Below are 9,345 nucleotides of genomic sequence, written 5' to 3' on the forward strand. Positions count from 1 at the left end.
CTCCAGGACTTTTGTCTAAAAATTTTTCTTCGAAAAAATAAAGCCTCAAAAAAAGATATTATTGTACGCCTCTGCCTATGAATTTGGCACATAAAAATCATAAAGAATAAAATAGGAAAATAGTCCTAATTTAAAACATCGGACATAAACAAAACTCTTCGTTTACATTTAGACTTCCCTGTCCAGGATGTTCTTAGTGTCCATCTCTTATTATCTCTTAAAGCTTTGGTGTTTAACAGTATTTTAATGACTATCCCTCTCCATTTCACTCTCCGTACTCAACCACCTCACCTTACACTCATTTTTATCGCATTATTTTTGAAACGTCTCACTTCGATACCGTTGAGTGCAAATCATCTGCAAAAGTTAATTTTAGCGTAATCTTCTTCTTCTCTTCGATGTGTCTTTAACATCAGAATGTCTCCATTGACTCATTTTTTTGCTTCATAAATTTAGGAGACCTCCTGCTTTTCTTGGCTGTTTTCTCTCGTCCACATCTTGTCCCTTGTTTAAAGGTGTGTGCGTGCTGCATACGGACTCCTCTGTTCCCTATCTAACTTCCTCCTCAGCTGTTTCGAAACAGCAAGTAATCTTACACCTGACGCCCTTTTCAACATTACTTTCCTCCGGTCCTTGGTTATAACATCTCTTGCATCATCTTTCCGAAATTCTTTCCAGGTAAATTATGCATTCGTTTCTATCACTTTTTACCTCTTACATTGGCAAAAGACCTCTCGCAGGTGTTTGCGTGCATGTATGCATGTACGTATGCTGAAGAAAAGGAAAGAAGCACAACAACTGTCTTTAACTGAATACATACTTTTAGGCTTTGGGGCTTCACTGAAGCAAAAAATTCTTTCGGATCCATAGAAAAAAGGAATTCCTCTAGAAAGGATCTTTTAACAGTAATATAATAACTTTCCAAGAACTTGGGATTTGGAACCACTTAGGTTTTATTAATTTTTTTGTATGTTCACTTGGTCTTTGTGCAATTTACGTCAGCTGAAAATCATCGCAACGATTTGATCGTCTCCTCTCAAAGTCGCCTACTTTTGTCTAAGAGCATACACTGTCATTAGTTGCACATGTACATTATTTTTTTAAATATCATAAAAAAGGCATTTTTCAGGATTTTCCACTTTTTTCCATTACTCACCCGTTCATTGCAACTAGGTATGAATGTCTATATATGATAATATAAAGTTACACTGAATAAAGATAGAAAGAATATTGTTTCCTTTTGAAACGGTGCATTTGAGGAGTGACTTCTTTCTTTGTTGGTGACTTCTGGCAACATTTAAAGTGTGTTCCAGTATGTGTATCTTTATCTTTTTCCTTTTCATCCCGCAAAAAAAACTACACAGAAGAGGCAATGCCATGAGGTAAAAAACTGACGGGCTTTGCAAAATTGAGAGGTGCTGAATTTTCGATTGATCAGAGAGGGATATTACCCGTAAGGTCAGGAAAATGTCTGTCAGTTTTTTGTAAGGTTAAGATCATGTTGCTTTTATTGTCAGCAAATTACATTTGGTGGACACAAGAAATGATGAGATTATATTGACTTTCCAAGTTTATTCTGCTGAGAAGTATCGTTTTTTTTTTTTTTTTTTTTTTTTTTTTTTTTTTTTTGCTGTTGGTCGATGAGTACTTTCATTTTCTGATAAATAACATCAAATTTGTAATTCGGCGCCTTATTGACTTAAAACGGTATATTATGTCACTGTGTAAACGGTGTATGTCTGTATTTTCTTCAGTCAATTTAATAAGAGAATCTTTATATATCTTATATTATGTGGGATTTTATTCGGCAGGTTAGAGAATTAAGAAAACTTAACGTCTGTCTAACTTAGTCTTCTCATATTGCCTCAGATTTTAAACTATTGGACTTTCGGGTATGTTCGATACTCACCTGCATTTGATGCATATTTGGGCTTCTGGCATATATATAATATATATATTATATATATATATATATATATATATATATATATATATATATATATATATATATATATATATATATATATATATATATATATATATAATCAGCCAATAGGGAAAATTTGATCCACAGCAATATGAAGTCCCCAAATTGATAAAATTGCGTGCTGTTTTTATTTTAATGTGTGTATATATTCATGACTCCATATATATATATACGCTATCCTATTTCTCTTATCCCTTTACCTGTTTGAAATTTAGACTTGCTGGTGTTGCATCATAAGAAGTTTGTGTTGTGGGGATAAATAAGTAATAGACTTCACTCTGAGGCACCGAATTCTTTCTCATTGTAAATATGTACAGGAAATGCTGTTGATACATAATTGCTCCTTTTGAAAGGACTATGATGGTTACATGATAGTTCAGAATTACTGATAAAAAAGCGTAAGTCATTTGATGGAAAAATAGTCTTTATCCTCCTCTTCATATTAATTAATAACCTTATTTTACCCTTCATTCTAGTCTAATCGAGCAAATGCAGAAATGATCACACTGAACACGTCATTCCATTGATTGATCCTCTCTCTCTCTCTCTCTCTCTCTCTCTCTCTCTCTCTCTCTCTCTCTCTCTCTCTCTCTCTCTCTCCCTGATTCCAAATAATCTTTCTGTTATTCACGGAACTATGTCTCAGTCTTCAATGGATTTCTTTACTTGTTTAGGGAAAATTAATGTTAGTTCCATAAGTATTTTTCATGAGACGAACTTCTTTTGTTTTTGTTTTCGTTTTTTTGAGCTGAGATGATTCCTAATTTTTAAAAACTGTTTAAATACTCATTATTGTTTGGGTTGGATTGTGTCTGTGAGATACTGGATATTTACCTTTGTTGATATTCCTAATACTCCCCATGATTGGGATGATACGGCTCATCTATAGCAATACTCTGATTTTATTTTCCTGCTCTCGAATCAATGAAGATTTTCTACCCATTTGTGATGAAAATGTCATTAATTGCATCCAAAAGGAGGAAAATCTGAACGATTCCCCCTTCGTTGTTTTGGGTCAACAAGTGAATCTACAAACACAGTATTTTGAGAAGTCATTGAATGGGCAATCAACAACATTGTACCATTAAAAGCGAAATTCTGAAGAAAATTGTTGTTGTTTTCATTTCCAAATGTCCAGATGCTATGATATGGAAAGGTTAAGAATGGTGGAATGTTGTAGCTGGTATATCAGTTTCCACTTTGTTAAAAAAGCGAGGCAAAATGGATTACGATGACTAATCTTGGCCTGTTATCACCAACTGGTTTGACCCATTTTTACCATTATTTGACCTGACCTATTTCACCAAATAATGTTTAACCTCTTCTTTTCGATTAAACTATTTATCATTCGCCCTTCCCTTCCTTCCCACAGACTCGTGGTCATTTCAAAGGAATTATTCATTTACAACTCGCTATTGTCAGATGGAACATTGTGTGACCTGGTTTGCCTCGCTTTTGACCTCACTTTGACCCCCCCCTCGACCCACGGCTGTGACCTAGTAGAAGGTTGGATCACTTTTGTTCATTGACAAATGGGGAAGCCTATGTTCTTTCAATAAACTGGAAATATAGAAAATTACTTGTTATTTCAGTCCTAACATAGTATGATGGTTGTGCAATGTCTCTATATGGATTTCTTGTTCTGTCTTTAGGACAAGCCCAAATATATCTCCAAACCACAATAACTAGAGAGTAATATTCTTATGTGGGCAAAATGTATATCGACCGTTTAACGTACCTTGATTGGTATCCAGGGCAACTGATAAAAGATCGAGTGAGTGATAATATGGAAATGTATGAATTATTTACATTTATCAAAATATCTTTTCGCTGTTATAAACGCAAATAATATATTTCTCCAATTCCAACCAGGTTTCAGAGCCAGCAATAAAATTTGGAGCATTCTAATTTTGTTTTCCACATAAATAACGAGAACCGACAGATTAGCTCTTGCCCATTGCAAAAACATCTCGGAACTAATGAAGTCCATATGTGGCTCATGTTAAAATGTAAATACATGAAGTCCAAGTAACAATTGTCAAAAAGTTTGAAACCGAGAGATTTAACAAGTGGTTCTCGCGACTCGCGAGTTTCAAAACGGTCCAGTAAGTACCTTGATGTCTAGTGCGTGAGTGTTCCCCTGTAGCCCGGTATAGGACCACTTCCTTTTCTTTGGTGAGTTTCGCATAATATTTATTTCGAGCGAGTGTTGCTATATTTGGAAGGCAGGTTGTAGTTAATGGACTCTGGGTGTCCGCTAAGAAATAACAATGCCAAGTAAAACGGGATAGCCTAATGTAAATTACCAGTTCAAATTCAGCAGTTTCACAGAAATGAGTAAAAGTAACGGAATCTGAAGCCGAGCTTCATTGTGATGATGCGCTGGCATTTCCGGGTTATTTCTGACAGGGTTCCATGCAAATTTGCCCTCGCGATCTCTCATGGGAGTGTGGTCTTTGGGCCTTCTGGTTTAGCATGCAGAGGGCAACGCGTTGTTAGAGGAATTCCGGTCCCTTTCAAAAGATTCGTCTTCCAAGTCTTTTGCATTGCGGTGAAATGATGGATGATGGCTGCTGTAGGTCGATGCCTCAGCAGTCTCCCCTGGAAGGTAGTCATTTGCAATTGTTGCTGAACAGTAAGGGTTCGTAATTCTCTTCTTGAACATGTGAAGGTAAATCTGAGAAAGAGCTCTGCACCGATAGTGTTTATTAATGACATTTCTTGACTGAACAGTATAGAAAAGGGTGTATAAGATGCATCACCGCTAAGGTAGTTTGAAAAATTTATTGAAATAGTGTGAGAAATGAATGGTTAAACAAATGCGTGCATTAAAGCAGTAGTTTATTAAAGCAAACGAAATTGCGCTTTCAAATTGATTTACAGGCTCTGTTAAACCAACGAGCATTGTCTTTCATAACAGTGAAAAGAATGATCCGCAGTTATTTAGCAGAGGGAATAAAAGACCTCTCGTGTGATATAGTGGTATTCCAACAGATTGTGGATATATGACCATTGTCGCATTACGGCACTATGCGACAAAATAAAATTACCTTTTATATTGTGTTGTATTTAATTTGAATATATGCTCACACGTTCCATTATATTTGTGCACACGATCCTAACTGATATTATCTTTAGCAAAGAAAAAGTCTAGAGAAACTGGAAATTGTCATGCATTTTCAAAAAAGGTTTAAAGAATAAAGGATACACGAATTGTAATTAGTAGAACAAAAAAAAAAAACTTTCAGTACACATTGGTAGACCAAAGATGGTATGAAGTGATTCAGATTGCATAAAAATTGTGCTAAAACGAAATATGGCTAATGATTCATAGGCAACATAACTGGGTTTACAGAGAAAAGAATGCGTGTGCAAAGCGACGTTGTTAGTGAGTGCTGCAACACTAATATGTATTTTAGGAAGTTTGAGCCATCGTTTTTGCAATATCTTTCAAATCAATCATTTGATTGGTATGCTACTTTGAAACAATTTCTCTCACCTTCCCCTAATTTTTTATAAAAAAAAAATTCCATGTCCAAACACAGATTTCAAAGGCACTTTACTCTTGAATTTTAGGACATAGTCAAACCTAGCCAGTCAAGGTATACGAATTCATTCGGATAAGCACTCTTGGGGTACTTATCCCTCCCAAGGCCAAGGGAGCTAGTTGGATGGAGTCGCCCCCCACCTGGGGTAACTACGTAGGCGATGACGTGCCTTAGAGGTACCTGCTCATTACGTCAAGTCACCTGGCGACGCAATAAGGAGGTAAACAAAGCCCTGCCTACATAGGGGGTTTGGGGGAAGTGAGCAGACCTTCTCTTTTTCTTGGCCTTGTTCCCTCCTATCACCGACCCTTCATTCATTCCCCAATCATCTCTCTCTCTCTCTCTCTCTCTCTCTCTCTCTCTCTCTCTCTCTCTCTCTCTCTCTCTCTCTCTCCGCAATATTTGTTATGTAATGGAATGTTTTCAGGCACACGTTAACATTGCAATTTTCCAACTGAGCAATGTAGGATAAAATGAGCTAACGACCTACATGGTTATACAGAATTCAGGTGCTTTCTAAATCTTTGTAGTTGATGAATGAAATGTCCCGTTAAACGACGGGTTTATCTCTTGTGGATCCAGTAACTACAGTGAAGGTTGTCTAGTCGCTGTTCAGAGTTTGGGCTTACGTGTTGAAATGGTTATAAACTGTTCCGTGATTTTAACCCATTATTTCTTATTATATATGTAGAACAGTGAATTTAGAGTAAACATGAAATAACTTTCCATCACAAAATTATGCAAACAAAATAAAAACAATCACAGTCATGAAGAAAGTAACATACGCTATGGGGTGTAATGACGTAAAGGAAGAGTAGGGAGAAGAATGGTGGAGTCTAAGAGGAAACTTGGAGTTAGTGAGGAATTTACTATAAGTAGATACTCAGAACAAGCTCAGTAGTAAAGCAGTTTGCTGGCTACCCCAACAAATTCAAAGGAAAGTGCCTGGAAAAGCTGAATTTGGAAACTGATTTTATTACCAAAAATTAGGGGAGGGTGTGAAACACACTGTTGCAAAGTAACACACCGGTCCATCGATTAATTTCAAAGATATTGGCAAAAAACGATGACTCAAACTTGCTGAAATACATAGTAGTAGTAGTAGGCATAATTCAGTAGATCTGGGAAGGATGGTATGTTGCGAGGAATGAATTTTGTTAGCCTAAAAAATTTATAACTGATTTTTTGTATAAATCTCATGAGTGTCAAATCTGATTATATAAGATTATACTAAGAAACAAAAAACGGCATATTAATATAATAAAAGAATAAACACCAAAGAGCCCTAGGCGAGGCTATCTGAAATCAACGAGCATGCGTTTGCAGTGTTTTTCAGGAAGGGATTTTCTGCTTTACTTGAAAACCCAGCCAGTAAGTGTCGCCAGTTGTGAATAAATGGAACTGACAATCAGTTACCATATTTGTCTAGGGGAATGTGGGGAACAAAAGCTTTATTGCTGTAATTTTTGCTCATTCTTTCTTTGGACTGCTTGCAATCACGTGTAATAGCGACTCAAAAATAATTATGAGTTGAAACAGCACTGCAGAATTGTAAAATTGATTGGTTCCTACGCTTTTGTCAGACAAAATTTATAGCAAATGGTACATGAAAATAACGATACCATCCAGATTTTGAAAGAAACACCAACTAAGATGGTTTCGTTGCATGCATTCCTATAGTCACAGATGAAGAAAGTAGGATATGAAGAGTATAGTTCAAGTACCGTTTTATGAGTCGCAGAAACTGACAATCCCATTATTTGAATCAGCCAGTATCGAGCTGTATGGCTTCAAATCGTGTTTGATGAAACAAAGGGGTAATACATTACTTTACCGAGTTTGTTGAACCTTCCTCAGTTTGATTTATGCAGCAGTTTGATGGACGTATATAAGAGATAACATAATACGTGATAAGAAACCATTGTTTAGGGTAGTTCTTACTAGACATATTCATGTATATGAATATATCCATTAACAATGTCAAACTAGGTTCATTTTTTGGACGGGGGTTGTGGAGGGTGGACACCTACAGATTCACCCCAATTATGCCAGGTGAAAATCCCGATTCCATCTCTGCAACATAAACATAAACTCCCTCATGAAAATAATAAAAAAAAAAAAAATCCCCGTTAGAACTTGTGCAGAAGTTTGATTTTTTTGTGAATTTCCTTAAGTGTGATAACGTGTCTGTTTTGACGATATGTCACGCCCCGGGTTAGGCCATAGGCTATCCAACAGAATATTCAGACTATCCATAAGTACTTCGTTATTTTGGTGTTTAACCTCCAGTCATGGGTACTGGGTTTATAGGGGAAGCGTTGTAGTCAATGTGATAGTCTTCACCTACTGCTTGCTTCAACAGCTCTACAGATTTTGCACTTTGGTCATTAAGCTGAATGGCTGTAAGTGGTATGTGATGATATAGAAAGGGTAATGCATTCTTTTACTGGGTTTGTTGAACCTCCCTCAGTTTGATTTACGCGGCAGTTCGATGGACATATTTGATAGCATAATATCTGATGATAATTGGAAATCTCTGTTCAGGATAGCTCTTGTTAGACTATGTCAAAAAAAATTTTTTTGGGGGAAAGGCTGTCTTCTCAGAGTTCAGTCTGGTTATACCAGGTGGAAATCACGATTCCATTTCAGCAACATGAACATCAGCTCACTCATGACAGGCTCTGTGCTGTGACATTAAGAGTACTCTCCACTCACTGCACAACAAAAAAGCTTCTCGCTTAGAACCAGCAATAGAGCAAATTGGAGAGGGGGAGGGGAGAGATAAGTGTGTGAAGGGTAGGAAAGCTGGACATTTGTCAGGCCTTTTCAAAGATAATGATGGATATCTCTTGGCTATGCTTGGTCAAACTATTCATTGGTTAAGTTCCCTAGAGCGCAAGACATATTGACAATCAGGACTATATGAGTGGTCCATTAAAAACAAGAATGTCAATGCAGTGCTAGAATGTTAGTGTGGCTGCTGTTCCCCACCCTCCACCCTCCACCCCTTCGTAAAACCTCTCTCTCAATTTGCTTTATCTACGGAGCATTTGATAAAACCCAACAGCCATCAAACAAAATGCATAGAGAACAGTTTTCATGTCTCGTGCTTTTTATTATTTTACAATGCACTGACATACAATACACTGACATAGCCCAATCGCTGGTGATATGGTAAGACTAATACTTCAAAATTGAAAATATTTGAACCCGGAGTGGGAGGCAATCATCAGACGTACAACTGAAGGGAGAACACAAGGAAACCCAGTAGATTTCACGTGAACATTCGGGAAGCTCGGCAGAAATTGGTTAAGATAGCAAACTGGGCTATGCATATGCCAATAAACTACAGGGTGTGGATAATGGTTTCGTGCGCATAGGACGTGTCTGTGAAGTGCTCTGTGAAAAGTGCCTGACTTGCGCGATGTTCAAAGTGAATATTAGGAAGCGGAAGGAAAAAGAGAAAATAAATACTGTAGAAATTAAGTCAAGTAAAGGGAAGATCAAACTATCATATGAACAATATCTCATAATTATCGAAGCAGTTCGTAAATATGGAACACTAAATAAAATACTAGAGAAGGATGAGTCAACCCAAATTGAGAGAGTCAGCAACCTGCAAACATTTCTGTAGGGAAGTTGATGATGATGGAATTTGCTGCGAAATGTGTGACACATGGTTTCATTATGAATGTTCAGGTATCGAGGTCAGATACACACCCATACTTCACAGTGATAACATATTGTAAATGAGATGGGTAAACTTAAACCAAAAATAAAAGCGGTCTATGTCCCCAAGGATGAAGATGA

Source organism: Macrobrachium rosenbergii, chromosome 6 (genome assembly GCF_040412425.1).
Source record: "Macrobrachium rosenbergii isolate ZJJX-2024 chromosome 6, ASM4041242v1, whole genome shotgun sequence".
NCBI classification, from domain to species: domain Eukaryota; kingdom Metazoa; phylum Arthropoda; class Malacostraca; order Decapoda; family Palaemonidae; genus Macrobrachium; species Macrobrachium rosenbergii.